This window comes from Miscanthus floridulus, chromosome 7 (assembly GCF_019320115.1).
Source record: "Miscanthus floridulus cultivar M001 chromosome 7, ASM1932011v1, whole genome shotgun sequence".
Classification (NCBI taxonomy): domain Eukaryota; kingdom Viridiplantae; phylum Streptophyta; class Magnoliopsida; order Poales; family Poaceae; genus Miscanthus; species Miscanthus floridulus.
The window spans coordinates 96,915,861-96,932,073 of NC_089586.1; the positions used below are offsets into that span (position 1 = coordinate 96,915,861).

Consider the following 16,213-nt stretch of genomic DNA (forward strand, 5'->3'; position numbering starts at 1 on the left):
TCATGCACAGGTCCCGAGTATAAATACAAAACCCCGACTATTGTAAGGGGACAACCAATCAATCTAATATACAAGTTATTTACTTTTTCGGCTCTGACCACCCCTTAGGAGTAGGAGTAGAGTAGATCTCGGCGAGTTCTTCAGCGAGTACGGCTGCATCGATCCGGTCGACCTCCACTGCTTGTCTGTAAGTACCGTCATGGTTTATACCTCTGTTCGTATGGCTGCATCGATCCGGTCGACCCCCACTGCGGCTCTGGTATAAGCTAGTTATCGACTCTTGTTTAATTCAAGTATAGCCTGTGTGATCTGCGTCACACCCTACTGCTTGAATTAGATCAAGGTCAAGTTATCGGCTCTACCTTAGAATGGCAGTCTTTGGTAGATTCATTAAGTTACCGATATTGCTTATTGCTTTCATTATTTATCTAATTACAGCAATATCACTCTGCCCGTTGAGATTGATTTAGATCGGCCTTATATCTTATTTCACCCATCGTTTGCTAACCTAAAAATGATCTAATCTACACCTTAAACGATGAGTTATGTTTTATCGGCTGTTTTACATCAATCTGTTATGCGGTTAAGGCATGTTGCGTCTCGAGTAGATCTATTGGCTAGCGAGAACTGTTCCATGGCCCATTATCACGGCCTGTGTGATTCTGCCTTACACCCCACTGTTAGCACCATGGAGTGGGGATCGTTATTTAGTAGATCTATTCCTGCTAAGGCATGACTTTAACTGTGCGTTATGCCTGAATCGGTTGTTTTAGCCTATATCGAGTGCTTTCACGAACAGTTCGTATCATGAGACTGTTAAAGTAAAGATAGGTTGAAAGATATGTTAGCCCCATGATCTTATTATTGTATTACGGCCTGCATGATTCTGTCTCATGCCCCACTGATATTAGTAATGAGTTAGGGTCGTCGAGTATATTGTTATTTCTAAGGCCTGCATGATTCTGCCTCATGCCCCACTGGTCATAGTGATAGATGAGATCTAACATATTTATTAGATTTATCTTTATTAAACGGTTAAGTGATGTTGAATTGTTTCTTTATATGAAAGGGGTTTGGTTACTCATAATCATTGGCTCAGCACAAACCGATCATTGTTGACATCTTATTGCCATTGATTGATATCTGTTCGATTAATGATATTTGCCCTGAATGATAGCCGATTCTTCTTATACAACCCAATGAGCTTTAATCGATTTATTCTCATGAATATGCTAGAATCGACTATTTAGTCGATCTCCTTTCATATCGGCTCTCATAGCCGCACATTTGGGACTGTCTGGCAACACCGGCAAGTTCCGCCCTTAATTACTGATGAACTTTCTCTCCTTGTCAATTATAGGGTCAAATTGACTGGCATGTCCTTAGAGGAGTGCGCAGGATCGATCACCCCTGCGCTGAAGCTAGTCGAATCTGCTCCATCGAGCGGACCCTTCCGGCTTGCTACGTGTGTCCTCGGCACGGGACGAAAATTCTGTGTCGACACACGTTTCTAGCACGCTCGATGGGACCCCACAATCGCCATGGCGGTTCGCAACAACGACGACATCCTTATGCTACAAAGCTATAGAAGAGTTTTAGAACAAATGTTTGTTGTCCTACACCAAAACACGTAACAACACAATTGTTCAGAAATTTCCACTACCAAGAGTTCGGTTACACGGGCAGACGGACACAACTGAAGCTGAAGACAGGCGTTTCTTTAAAGGGGTTGTGGACAAATCTATTCATGATGCCATATCAAGCCATAACGAAGCTTTCGTGCATGTATTCCATAACGCCTTGAAAGAGGCGATTCATGGATTTCCAGTTGGTCAAGGCAGACCGGTTTATTACAACATTCTAGATCCATCAACCCAAGGAACCAATCAAGTCAGTACCAGCCATCAAGAAGCAGCACCAGCTGGTAGTGGTGATGTCCAGACAGTCTAGGGTTCATCTGAACAAACTCAAGGAACTACTGTAAATCAAACACAGTACAATCATGGACCATCAGTACAGCATGTGCAACAGCCGATGGGGCAAAATCAGAACCAGGTGATCAACTTTGGCACATCAGGCCATATATCGTCGTTGGCTCAAAAAATAGCACCATCAATTCAAAGGATCCGTAGATATATAGATCCTTATGTCTATAATCAGAGACTTCAAATAGCAAGCCAGCAAAGGACACAGCAGATTGAGATTCCACAAGGGTATCACTATGGCACAGATTATAATACCCTCCACATGATGCTAAACCCAGAATATCAAGGCACGCAGGATTTCAATCCATAGATGGGTCAGCAGGTGCAGAGAAATCCAAATTCGCAAGCTGATGAATTATTGCTGAGGGTGACTGAGATGATGAAGAATCAGTTTGATCTGAAGCCAATAAAGCAGACCTTTTCGTACAAACACCCATATTCAGAATGGTATGATTTGGTCGCTCTTCCAACAAATTACAGGCTCCCAGAATTCGCTAAGTTTACTGGCCAAGACAGTACAAGCACGATAGAACATGTCAGTCGGTATCTTACATAATTGGGCGAAGCGTCAGTTGAGAACGCCCATCGAGTTCGTTTCTTCTCTCTGTCCTTTTCAAGGCCAGCCTTCACTTGGTTTTCATCATTGCCAGTCAATTCCATTGCCAATTGGGCTGACCTGGAGAAGAAGTTTCATAAATATTTTTATACTGGGACTGGAGAAAAGAAAATTACCAATCTGACAACTATAAGACAGAGGACTAATGAATCGGGCACTGAATTTCTTCAGAGGTTCCGAGAAACCAGAAACTTGTGCTTTTCCTTAAACTTGGGCGATGATCAACTAGCTACGTTAGCTGTTCAAGGAATGCTGCCGATGTGGAAAGAAAAGCTGCTAGGACAAGAATTTGACAACTTGGGACAATTGGCTCAACGAGTAGCAGCGCTTAATAGCCAATTCCAGAGTATGCACAGAGATACCCGGTTCTAGAAGAGCACCTTAGTAGCCGAAGCTTATGATCCATACTCAGTCGATGACGGCTATGAAGATGAAGAAGAAGAGGTTGTTGTAGCTGAATGGAATTGGGGTAAGAAGATAGTAATGGTGCCAAATCCTTGGGGAATAGGAGTCGAGGAGAGCTATGACTTTGATGTCACCAAATCAGATAAGCTCTTTGATTTCTTGCTTGAGAAAGGGCAGATCAAGTTGCCCAATGGTCATGTCATGTTGCCCCCTGATCAGTTGAAGAATAAGAAGTTCTACAAGTTCCATAATGCTACTTCTCATTCCACTAATGAATGCAGAATCTTCAGGCAGCATATACAGAGAGCTATTCAACAGGGGAGGCTCAAATTTGATACACCTCGGAAGATGAAAGTCGATGATAATCCTTTCCTAGGAGATCAAAACATGGTTGATGTTGGGCTATTTAAAGGAAAAACCAAGGTCTTAACACCGACCAAATCAAAAGAAGCTAGAATAGTTGATCCCAATATGTAAATATCGGTTGACGAGTACAGAGAGATCAGAAGACGTCGTGCCGAGCAAAAGAGCCGATACGAGTAAGGGAAAACATCTGAAGCAGAGACGACAAGGCCGTGGGTCACATCTCAAATTCTATTGAGCAAATGGCAGTGGCAGAAAGAAAAAAATTATCAGCGATAGTTGAAAGATCAAGCATACCAACATCAACTAAAACAAGAGAGGTATGAAAGGGAACAGGCTGAATTACATTGGAATTGTCCCTTCTTCAGACATTGCTGGAATGAAGGTTTGAAATTACCTACCAGACATGACTGTCCAGAATGCAGCAATCAATATCGGGAGTATAGGCAGCCTCAAACCAACCGCCGGTCTATCCATGCTCAAGATGCATATCATCATAGTAACATGGATCGGTGCTTAAAAAATAAAAGTGTTCATGATCGGCTTGGAAAAAGAGTCGTTGATCAAAACTGAGCTGATCATGAAGAGGGAGGCATTGAAAGAAGATACATGTGACAGGAAGGCCAGTGGTGTCCAGGAGGTTTAACAAGAAGCCAGAAGAGAAGGGTGCAATGCCTAAGGAATAAAGAGATGGAACAGGCTCAGGCATCTGGTAACACTCAAGTGTGGTGTACTAAGCAAATAGCCAATAGAAAGCAACCATCAGCTAATATCCAAATGGCTTTTCTATTGCCATTGGAATTCAGAGCTCCAGTAGATCAGAGTATGAGGAGATAGTTGCCAAGTTAGCGGTTGTACAGCAAGCAATATTTGACAAACCAGTCAAACATCGGCACTTAAAAGCATTATATATGAAAGGTCTTGTCGATGGGAAGCCGATGAACAAGATGTCGGTGGACGAAGGTGCATCTGTCAATCTTATGCCTTACACTACTTTTCATAAACTTGGCAAAGGACCAGAAGATCTGATGGAGACTGATATGATGCTTAAGGATTTCAGAGGTAATACGTCTAAGACCCGGGGGGCAATAAACGTCGAGCTAACAATCGAAAGCAAGACTCTGCTCACTACATTGTTCATCATCGATGGGATAGGGTCTTACAGTTTGCTCCTCAGTCGTGATTGGATTCATGCGAATTGATGTATACCATCGACCATGCATCAGTGTTTGACTCAATGGCATGGAGATGATGTCGAACTGGTTCACGCTGATGAGTCCGTGAGCATCGCAACAGCCGATCTGGTCTTTTAGAAACTAGGAGACTTCGAATGTTTTTCTTGCAAGTCATGGGAAGGGGGCTTCATTAAGATTAGTAATGAAAGTAAACAGCCGATGCAAGCGATCGGCTCTGAAAGCTTGTTTTAGTAGAAAAAATCACGGCTTCACATCGGCCATTGGATTAAAGAAAAAAATAAGTGTTGAGATGAACTTAGGCCAACGTATGTGAATGCTAAGTCGAAGTGTAAGTGTGATTCAGAGTTAATGGATTTCTTAAAGAAGTTCTGTTCCACTTAATAGGACGCTTGACCTGAGTTGGTTAATCATTTGACCTTTGATATGAAGAGTTGTACGAAGGTGTTGTCCCAACATTTAATCAACACTTGATAGCCGATTCGTTCTCGGCTCTAGTAGCCGGTACCAGGAAGGTATAGCCTCTAGTTCAAAAAAATGAAAATCTTCAAGGATAATAAAAGTCGATATGATATGTATCGCCTATAGAGCAAAAACAGTCAGATACAAGAGCATTGTACCAAGGCGCATTCATGAAATAGAAGTCTTTGTTCATTGGTTCCCCTAAGCACAATCTAGTCGAAGACTTTATTCACCACATCCTGAGCGGATGTGATGTCTACGATGGCCTCCACCGCCGTGGTGAAATCTTCTATCAAATCTTCATGTCCCTAAGGGCCATCGTCAATCGGGAAACCAACCTCCATGGCATGGAGATCATGCCCGGTTTGGACCTACGCCGCAGTTAGCGCCACCGACGCGCCATGAAGGGCAATCTCCTGGACACGGGCCGGGATGTCTTGGAGACGAGCGTCAATGAGGGAACCCCTAGCATTGACGACGTCCGCGGCCGCGTTTGTTGCTAATTAGAGAGACTCCAATTACACCGTTTGAGCTGGTGATTGCAGAAGGATATCAAGACAAAGGTAATGGAAACAATAATAGAAACGTTCATGGACCTCATCATACCTACTACCGTGGCGTCAGACTCAGCCAGTCGCGCTCGAACGGCGCTGGCCTCCTCCTCAGCTGCATTAAGGGCCGCTTGGAAGACCCCTAGACGGATCTCAAGCTAGCCATTATTTCAAATCGCCTCAGAACAGCGGTCCTCGGCCGCCCTCCATTCTCAGAAAGAAGCTCTGGGCATCATCGCCGTCATATGAGTTGGAAGAACCCGACGATGAATCCGGCACGGAAGACGCAACATCAGTGGGTTTGCCAGTCCTGGGGAAAGGATGAAGGCTGTCATTCACAACGAACCTATAGGCAAATTAGAACAGGTCATTATCATGAACAGAGATTGCCAATCTCACCTCATGCGTCATAGACGCTGGTTCCTCGACATGTCTTCTGCCGGGATCTCCTCTATCGCGCGCTTACCTCGATTATCTTCGCCGGCCATGAGAAATGATTGGATCTACGGAAGAAAGGAAGGAAACTGCTACAGGGTTTTGGCAGGTGGAAGAGAGCGAAGGAACAGTTGCGAATAGAGATGTGTTTGAGGCCAAAGCCCACGGTTGGTATTTGAAGACATGAAGCGAAGAGGCGGATGCCTCGGGACGCGTAAAAGGCAACCGCAATTAATAGAAGGCGAAACGCCACTTCACTAATGTTAAAGAGAATACGATGCCATATGACTGAGGATAGGAGATCGAAGGGCTCCCTTAATAAAGGCCATGTTTTCAGACCTAAGCGGGATTGAGATTGGGAGTCTAGAATCGGCTATTTTTAAAAATCGACTTTTTAGCTAAAACGGATGTGATTGATCAATTGTGGTGGTTCTTTAAGCCTCTTGCCTATTCGAGTTCCCCTTGGCCAAAAGGGTTTCACGATCAAACAAACCCCTCTGAGCCTGTTTCACCTTCAGGACCTGATCTTTAAAAAACTAAAAGGAAGACGAGACTCTAGGGAAGGCCGAGAATAGGTTGCCCTTGATGACCAAGAGCAAAGGAGCTGATATGATCGCCTTATGAACTTGTGCATAGACACAATGCAGTCTCTCCTTGGGAAGTTCAAACTGGATCAAGGCGTGTTATGTTGCAGAATGATTTATCAGCTGAAATCTACTAGAATTTTGTAATGGATGACTTAAAAGACTTGAGTTGCCTTCGGCTGCAGGCTCTTGAAGAAACATTGAAGCCAATAAACTGAGAGTTGCAAAATATTACAATAAAAAGGTCAAGATTAAGCAACTCTCTGAAGGAGACTTGGTTTGGAAGGTGAAACCGCCGATCAGGTCAAAAGGCGGTAAATACGGCAAATGATCACTTAACTAGGAAGGACCTTATCGGATCAAATGATGCGCACCTAGTAACATTTATATTTTTAGAAACACTGAAAGAGGAAAAGGAATTCAGCAGAGCAATCTAATAGGGAATATTTGAAGGAATATTGTCCTAACGTTTGGATCAATTCTTGGCAGCCAATTTGCTCGGTTGTCGGCTCTAATAGCCGATATCAGAAGGGTATCACTTTTGGTATGAAAATAAACCCAAAGGGGTAAAAGCCAGTACAATGTGTATCGCCCGTAGAAGCAAAGCAAACACAGACAGAGTGATGCGTATAATATGAAGTATGAGACAAAGGAAAGATCGCTCAAGACGGGGAAACTGTTTGCTAAATATCACCTATTACAAGTTATGGGCCGGAAAACAATTTTCCTACTACATCATCGGCCAGGGTGTTAAAGGCTACGGAGTTGGCAGCGCTAAGGAAATCCTCAATCAAGCGTTCATGATGTCTAGGGTGCACCGTGTCTGGAAAACTAGGAGGAAGAAGCCAAAGATTGTAGCCAGAACGGGCTTGTGCAATAGCCAACGCCGTGGCAGCACCATGACGAACACCATGAAGAGCGACCTCTCTGACGTGATTTGGGATGTCATTCAAACGAACCACTAGAACGGTGCCCCTAGCATTGACAAATCTTGCCGCATAGTCTGCAGCTGATCGGAGGCTTTCAAGTTGAGCAGACAGATCTGAAGGGGTTCAAAAAGGAAATGATCAAAATCCTTAAGATGAGATTAAGAGGAAGTAAAAGTTATGATATCTCACATGTGATTCTAGCCTCGGCTCTAGCCAACTTATCCTCCACAGAATCAGCCTCGGGAGGCGATCGACATCAAGCCATGGCCAGGGTTGATTCCGCAAGCGAGAAACATTTGGCGAGGCCCTGGCCGTGACGGTCAGTGGCGGCGAGAAAGTCATCATTGTCAATCTATCTCCTCTGATAGCAGGGGAGCTGGCGACAAGTTGGTGCTGCCAGTAACCCCAAAGGTTGAGCAGAGTCAGCCCTCTGCTCTGGAACAGAAGGAGCATCCTGAGTTGTACCCTCTTAGCGGCGAAGACGCTGGCGCGATGATGCAGATCCAGTGAAAACCTCCTTAGTAGACCTCTTGTTGTTCTCCATAATCTCAAACCTATGAAAAAGCAGGAGCTATACTAAGGACGCAGAAGGCGTGAGATGAAGCGAGTTGTTCTCTGATCCACAGCGGTAACCTGTATATATAGCCTAGGAAGGCAAGAAGATAGATTTCACCGGGGGTGTGGAATTGAAATCAGAGATGGAGACGGATCGACACTCCTAGAATTTAGGGGACGGATAACGAAGAGGTAACAGACTCAAACTTATCGCTTCCCCAAATTATGAAGCATCGTGGGACGGATACAAAGAATTTACATGGAGCAGAGATCAACCCACTAAGGCTTCTTTGGATTGAAGGGAGTCCGGATCCCCATAAGGCCGAGGGTCATCGTAAACCAAGTCACATCGGCCCATCAATAAAGTTATACCCGAGAAGAAGAAAGGTCGCCCGCCTAACATATGCTCAATAAATTTCTCAATAAATTGAGAAACTATGGGGAAGAAGCCTAAGGCTTTCCCGGTGGGTGTTTGGAGGAGTAATAAGGGGAAGGTGATCACACATTCTAGCCCTCGCAAACACTAGAACAGCTTTGTGAGCATGAAGAGAAGACTCAGGTGATATCACAAGAATTCTTCTAACCGCAATGGCTGGTCTTCTTGCTCAACGAGGCGCTAGGATAAGTGACCCAATCACCCTATACACAAGAATTCTTCTAACCGCTTGAGATCTTCATAAGATAGACCATGGAGGGTCCAGCGGAGCCGGGAGCACTTGAGGGAGCACGTGGAAAAAAAGCATGGCTGAATTGTTGAGTTGCTCTCGCTAGGGTCAGATAGACGTTTTATAGCTGGCTCGGAAAGATGAATCCACGTGCCCTTGAAGCAGTAACGCTCTTGTAAAAGTTTTGAGGCATAGGCTCATGAGTTGACGCAAGCGGCGACGAACAATGGGCCCCATATCAAGGTTCTCTACCCATGACTGTGGACCAATCAGAGATACAGACATGATAATTTTGGAATAAAATTACTTTTATCCCAAAATTGGGGGGCTTGTGTTTACACCAAAATTTGGAAGAAGATGTTGCGGGGACTTGAAAGCTCCCAAGATCATGTCACTAAGGAATCAGTTGCGTGCAGATCGGAAACAGCTGATTCGGATGTAGAAATTGGAATCGGCTTTGCTCAGTTAGCTCCAGCGGATAACAACAAAGGCTACGTTCGGCGCCAGGACGAAACATGACAGACTCTACAGAAAGGGAAAGATTAGAGTCCAAGTTATCTTAAATTAGGAATGTTTTCTCTAGGGTCAAAAAATTGTAATGAGTCATGCTTAGACAGAAGTCATGCACAGGTCCCGGGTATAAATACCAAACCCCGGCTATTGTAAGGGGACAACCAATCAATCCAATATACAAGTTATTTACTTTTTCAGCTCCGGCCACCCCTCAGGAGTAGGAGTAGAGTAGATCTCGGTGAGTTCTTCAGTGAGTACGGTTGCATCGATCCGGTCGACCTCCACTGCTTGTCTATAAGTACCGTCATGGTTTATACCTCTATTCGTATGGCTGCATCGATCCGGCCGACCCCCACTGCGGCTCTGGTATAAGCTAGTTATCGACTCTTGTTTAATTCAAGTATGACCTGTGTGATTCTGCCTCACACCCCACTGCTTGAATTAGATCAAGGTCAAGTTATCGGCTCTACCTTAGAATGACAGTCTTTGGTAGATTCATTAAGTTACCGATATTGCTTATTGCTTTCATTATTTATCTAATTACAGCAATATCACTCTGTCCGTTCAGATTGATTTAGATCGGCCTTATATCTTATTTGACCCATCGTTTGCTAACCTAAAACTGATCTAATCTACACCTTAAACGATGAGTTATGTTTTATCGGCTGTTTTACATCAATCTTAATCATGCATAACGTGCGGTTAAGGCATGTTGCATCTCGAGTAGATCTATTGGCTAGCGAGAATCGTTCCATGGCCCATTATCATAGCCTATGTGATTCTACCTCACACCCCACCGTTAGCACCATGGAGTGGGAATCGTTATTTAGTAGATCTATTCCTGGTAAGGCATGACTTTAACTATGCATTATGCCTGAATCGGCTATTTTAGCCGATATCGAGTGCTTTCACGAACAGTTCACATCACGAGATCGTTGAAGTAAAGATAGGTTGAAAGATATGTTAGCCCCATGATCTTATTATTGTATTATGGCCTACATGATTCTGCCTCATGCCCCACTGATATTAGTAATGATTCTGCCTCATGCCCCACTGGTCATAGTGATAGATAAGATCTAACATGTTCATTAGATTTATCTTTATTAAACGGTTAAGTGATGTTGAATTGTTTCTTTATATAAAAGGGGTTCGGTTACACATAATCATTGGCTCAGCACAAACCGATCATTGTTGACATCTTATTGCCATTGATTGATATCTGTTCGATTAATGATATTTGCCCTAAATGATAACCGATTCTTCTTATACAACCCAATGAGCTTTAATCGATTTATTCTCATGAATATGCTGGAATTGACTATTTAGTCGATCTCCTTTCATATCGGCTCTCATAGCCGCACATTCGGGACTGTCTAGCAACACCGGTAAGTTTCGCCCTTAATTACTAATGAACTTTCTCTCCTTGTCAATTATAGGGTCAAATTGACTAACACGTCTCGGGAGGAGTGCGCAAGATCGATCACCCCTGCGCTGAAGCTAGGCGGATCTGCTCCATCGAGCGGACCCTTCCGGCTTGTTGTGTGTGTCCTCGGCACGGGACAAAAATTCTGTGTCGACATCCTCAAGAATTATACCCCGACGCGTCTAGCAAAGATGCCCCCATCCCTCCTGACCTCCCTGTCCCTAACTGTGACTGTGGTTTTCCGGCCGACGTGTTTCAATCGAGACATCCAGACACAGCGGCGTGTTGCTTCCACACATGCAGTCGTTTTAATGTAAGTAATTGTTTCCACTATCTTTTTTTTCTTCATTTGTGTAAGTAGGCTACTAATATTTTGTTGGAATCTTGTTGTGTAGGACCACGAGAGGTGCTTTTTCTTGCAGTGGATCGACGGTGTAGAGAAGTTTGGCCCTAGGTACCTCCTTTTCGACGATTGGTGTAGAAGGAGAGATCCACGTGAGCACTTCCAGCGTTGGGTTCCAACCCCCCTAACCCCCCGCCAAAGACGGCTAAGGAGAAGCACCTAGCCGTAGTGAGACAACTCGAGAAACCTCCTCTGTGCAAATGCGGAGATCGAGATGTGATAAACCCTAAGACTATGTTGGAGTTTGTGTGTCCGAACAAACATGAAGTAAGTGGAAAGTGTATCTGTTTAAATGTTTATCTCTATAGGTGTGTGTACTAATGTATTATCTTGTAGCATTATTGATTTGTGAAGTGTCATTTCAATGAGTGGCTCTACGGTCCTAAGAATCAATGGCCGGAGCCACCAAAGGCAAAGGAAAAGAAGAAAGAAAGGTTAATTTACAAAGCACCTCCAGTCTAGTGCGAATGTGGTGTTAAATCCAACTACGGTCTAGTCCCTTCGAAGCTTGGAATATGCCATTATTGCGGCCATATGCTTGACTATGATGAGGTTGATTATTTTTGTGGTAAACATGAAATCGTATTTTGTTTCTTTTGCTAAGACATATATGATATAATTTTTTGTTTGAACAGAGCACTAGGAAATGCAGGTGGGAATGTTATGATGGTCAAGCTAAGTTCTTGGATGAACTGAAGGGGAGGCAAGTAATTGCATGGAAGAGGGGATATGGACCTGACTACGTCAACCTATTCGTTAAACATCACAAAAACAAGATGCGTGAGTTTGCTAGACAGTGCGGTATTCGTAACACGATCGATGTTGGGCTTGACAAATGGGGATTGGAGAGACGGAGGACATTAGAGGAGGAGAGGGCAAGAAAGGAGGCAAGGAAGAAGACAAGAGTACAGATTCAAGTCTTGAACGAGCATGTTGTTGCATTATGTACCAGTGAGTGCTTGAAAGCCTTTTTTCGTTGCTTGATTTTAAATGTAATATAATCGCGTTGCTAACTGATTGTATTTTATACATGAAGGGATTGGATGCAACGAGGACCATGCCGCAGAGGTGGCTCGTGCAAGGTATGGGGACAAGAAGTTAGATGAGCAAAGAACGCGAGCTGGTCGCACTGTTCAATCACCGATTGTGTTGTCTAATCAGGGGGCGAGGATGAGGACGACACTGCCAGGTTGAGCGATCTCATCGCTCTTGCTGATGCATGCTTGCAAGCGAAGGAGGCAGAGGACGACACTGGCAGGCTGAGCGAGCTAATCGCTCTAGCAAAGGCGGGCTTGCAGGTGGAGGAGGATGACGACGCGTTCTTCACTCAGGCCGTAGAGGCTGTAGATGAAGCGGAGGCCGCTTACTACAGGCGACACGCAGGTCAGAGCAATGTAGGTGAGCCTAGCCATAGCAATGAGGTTGTGGTAGAGGACTGGTACTCGGATGATGAGTTGCTTACTCAGTATGTTTCAGACTGAGAATTTGAAAGTGCATTTGCCCCCTATGTGGGTTTTGGTGTATTGATGACATCCAAATTAGGGACTAATGTGATCTTCATGTGATATGTCGCAGCTATTAGTCCCATGAAAGATTCAAAGAGTTGATAAAGATGAAATGGTATTCCTCAATTCTTGAAGTTGTAAAGGCGGACGAACTCAAAGCGCTCTCCAAAGGTTTTATTTTTGTTTTTGAGTTTAGGATCCGCCGCACTATAAAGAGGGATGCAAACTTAGTTGGTCTGAGGAAGATAGAGTGCTCAAGCATAAAAATAAAATCAAAAGAGAGACACTCTAGCACTCCACGGGCACGTAGAATTTTTTTCAGTGACTGTTGGTGTCGGAAGTCCCGACATAAGCCGGGACTCGTGACCGTCGGAAGTCACGACTCATGCCGGAAGTCCTAACGCCCAGTCCCTTAGCCTGCGCAGTGACTGTGGCCGTCGAAAGTCCCGACGTGAGTCAGAAGTCACGACGTGGGATCTTAAGCAGAGTTTGTTTTTTAATTCCAGTGGCGTCCATAGTCGTCAATCACTCAATCTAATAATTTGCGTGCTAAATCTCAGACAAGTGCTTGCTAAATCTCTCCGACTAATAAGGGCATGATGCTTTTGCAGGAGTGATTTTCTGCTGTGTCTTGGGATGGGGTGACTGGTGTCAGGTTAGTTCCCCCCACTGTTGCTTGCTGCATCTGTTGTTTTTTGCTCTATGCTGGTGTACAATGATTCCTGCTGCATTAGAACTAATGAAATTTCCTGGATACTCTTCTGGATTTCTCACTAGCAGTTTTTTTCCAGCTTTCTAGTCTATCTGTATGGCTGTATCTTGAAGTGTTCCGCTCACTGTATTGTTCTCTTTAGCATTTTTGAGTAATAAGTTAAAAAGATTAATGCAAGTTTTTTCATGAGATGGTCTGAGAAAAATCTAAGCTTTCCTCACAATAGCTCTAGGTTGTTAGCTTATGACAACCCCTGACTTTTATTTTAGGGCATATATGAAACTTCACTCTGAAATAATTGTATATGCTAACCATTCCTCTGAATAATTGTATATGAAACTTCACCAGTTCATGATATGAAATTATAATCCTTGTTTCATTGTTAGTGCTAGTTTAAGCTATGTGTTGCTAAATTGAACAAGCTATGCAGGTACATTGTTAGTGCTAGTTTAGGCACTTTCATTTTTCTTGTCTGAACTGCAGCTCGATTATAGTCCTATGTTCTGTTTCAGTTCAGAGCAAGCAGCCTACTATTGTCCATTCAGCAATAGCTTGTTCTGCACAACTGAACTTCTTTTTTTTTTTTGGTCTGATCTGAATTCTTGACAGCAACCTGGTGCTCATCTGCTACTGTGTTTGTGTTATCATGGAACGTTAGTACATTTGTGTTCATGTAAGCTAGTACTGATAGGCCCCTCAGGCTTCTGGGCTTCTGGCGTCTAAATATATATACCGAGCAGTTTAGTTTTATGGGTGCATGTGTTCATGTTAGGTCACTCATTGTGTCGGCGTGTTCATATTACTTTACTCTGATAAGTGATAACACTGTTAAACTGTGTTTAGTTATAGTTACTGTAGTACAACAGAATTTTGGCTGTGCTAATGGCTTTCCTTATGTTAACTGCAGAGCTCTGGGTCACAGCAATGCATGATTTGAGAAGCCTTTGTGTCACTAATCTCTCTGTTTGGGTTTTGATATATCGGGATGTACGGAGATGAACATACGTCCATCTGTAATCTTCTGGATGTTTTAAGTGCCTATATGAGAAGCTTCTGGAAAGGCAATGAAAGCCATGATTTTCAGTGTCAAAGTTCTGTTAAAGAGACTCATTACGATTTATTTTGGATTATCTGTCTCGATGTGTTGATGGAGATGACTGTTTATGATGTGGTGATGATGTATTAGCTTGTTCCAATTAGGTTTAGCATTTTGCATTTTATATATATATCATATCTTACCTCGTGGATATCTAATATAGACTTTGACTAGTCTGTGCGTAACTTAATAACTTTCCGGGACATGCCTTCCAAATAGCAGCAGGGAAACTTCCCCACACGTGGAATCTCCCCATGTGATTGGAGAGGGATTGCATTGTCCACAGAAATCCCTCCCCTCCGATTACTTCCGAGGGTTAATTACCCTATCGTTGCCAAAGTAGCCCTTAGTGGGAGCATCCCAAGATATATTGTAGGTGTTCATACTAGATTCCTCCAAGTTAGGAGTATAGTTGAAGAACACAGCATGGGTGTAAATTGTGGTACTGGTACCATAAATGTGATTAACCTGAGTTGTGATGTTGCCCAGAAATAACTTTGTAGGTTGAGTGGTGTAGTTGCAGGTAAGCTCGAAGCCTCGTCGGAAGCAGCCGGCTCCTATGCCGAAGGGGTAGGTGATGTCGACGTTCCCACAGCTGGAGGGGCAGTGATGAGCTAAGGAGGCAGCGGACGGGATATACAGTATCCCTCTGTCGACACCCGACACTGCAGATGCAGCCGGCATGGCCGCCAAGCACGCCAGAGCGAACGCCATGGCACAAACCATTACTCTCCTTGAGCTCATCATTAAGCCAATCAGCTTGTCTTCGTGGTGTTATTAGTGTCGGGGTTCTGGGTTACGGGACTACGCATATTTAAAGGCCATCGATACAGTTTCGTGCACGCGTAGATACTCCTGTCAGGAGCAACTTAACACACCAACGCCATAATACTCCTGTCCCAGCAGATGTTATGGTCGTCGCCTGCCAGGTACATCACGCGCGGTCGCTTTGGCTAGCGTCTATATGACTGTGTGTGGTCTGGTAGTTATGAGGCATATCACAGTGCGTGATTGAAAGTTTACCAGGGTTCAGGCCCGAAATGATCGAATTTCTGTGAAATTTATCTATTTTGGTGAGGTCCGAAACAATACTATACCGGTCAAAGATTTTGATTAAATTCGAATTTTAGTTTACTCTAGAGTTGAAAAACAAATCTACGAGCTCTTCATTTCTATTAAATGCATACCTATCAAGCTATAATTCAGTCGTCGCTGGGACCAAAAACGACTCGCCAAGTGCGTTGCTCACTAGCTAGCTCCCAAAGCTCATTGCTAATGGGCCATGGCAGAACCAAATAAACGAGTTAACGGCTCGCCAAGTGCGTTCATTTGGCAACACAGTCATGCTGGATGATTAAGGATTACACGTCTGGTCTGCATCTCATGCTATGTATCTTTTTTCTTTTTTGATTGAAAAAAAAAGAGAGAACTGAAATCAATTCCTCACGCTATCTTCTTTGAGAAGCTAACCTGCAAAGTTAATACGTGTATGCGAGTCTCTTTAGATCTTGCATGCATGGTTATTTTTAGCCAAACAAGAAAAGAAGTGAGATCTCCTTATCTTGTTCACCAGTCTTGCATGTGAAAGTGGGAATCGGCAACATAAGAAATACGAAACCTTAATACTAGGTCAAGCGTTGTTTTGGTGGTATATAGGCAGAATAGTCATTGTAGTCTTTGAACTACAAGGTACTAAAAAGTGTATAGCGCGAGTTGGTAGTGAATTGGTGTCGAGATAGGAGGCACTATTGCGGATGCTAAGTTCTAATAGCGGCATATGGTAATCACATTAAATTTAAGCATATATATGATGAATAA

The 16,213-nt window shown here is 43.7% G+C and overlaps 1 pseudogene; it reads right to left on the reverse strand.

Annotated features, from left to right (window-relative positions):
- LOC136465912 (wall-associated receptor kinase 5-like) overlaps positions 1-15,142 on the reverse strand; it is a 41,879-nt pseudogene extending 26,737 nt beyond the window's left edge.
- Between the last annotated feature and the right edge of the window lie 1,071 nt (positions 15,143-16,213).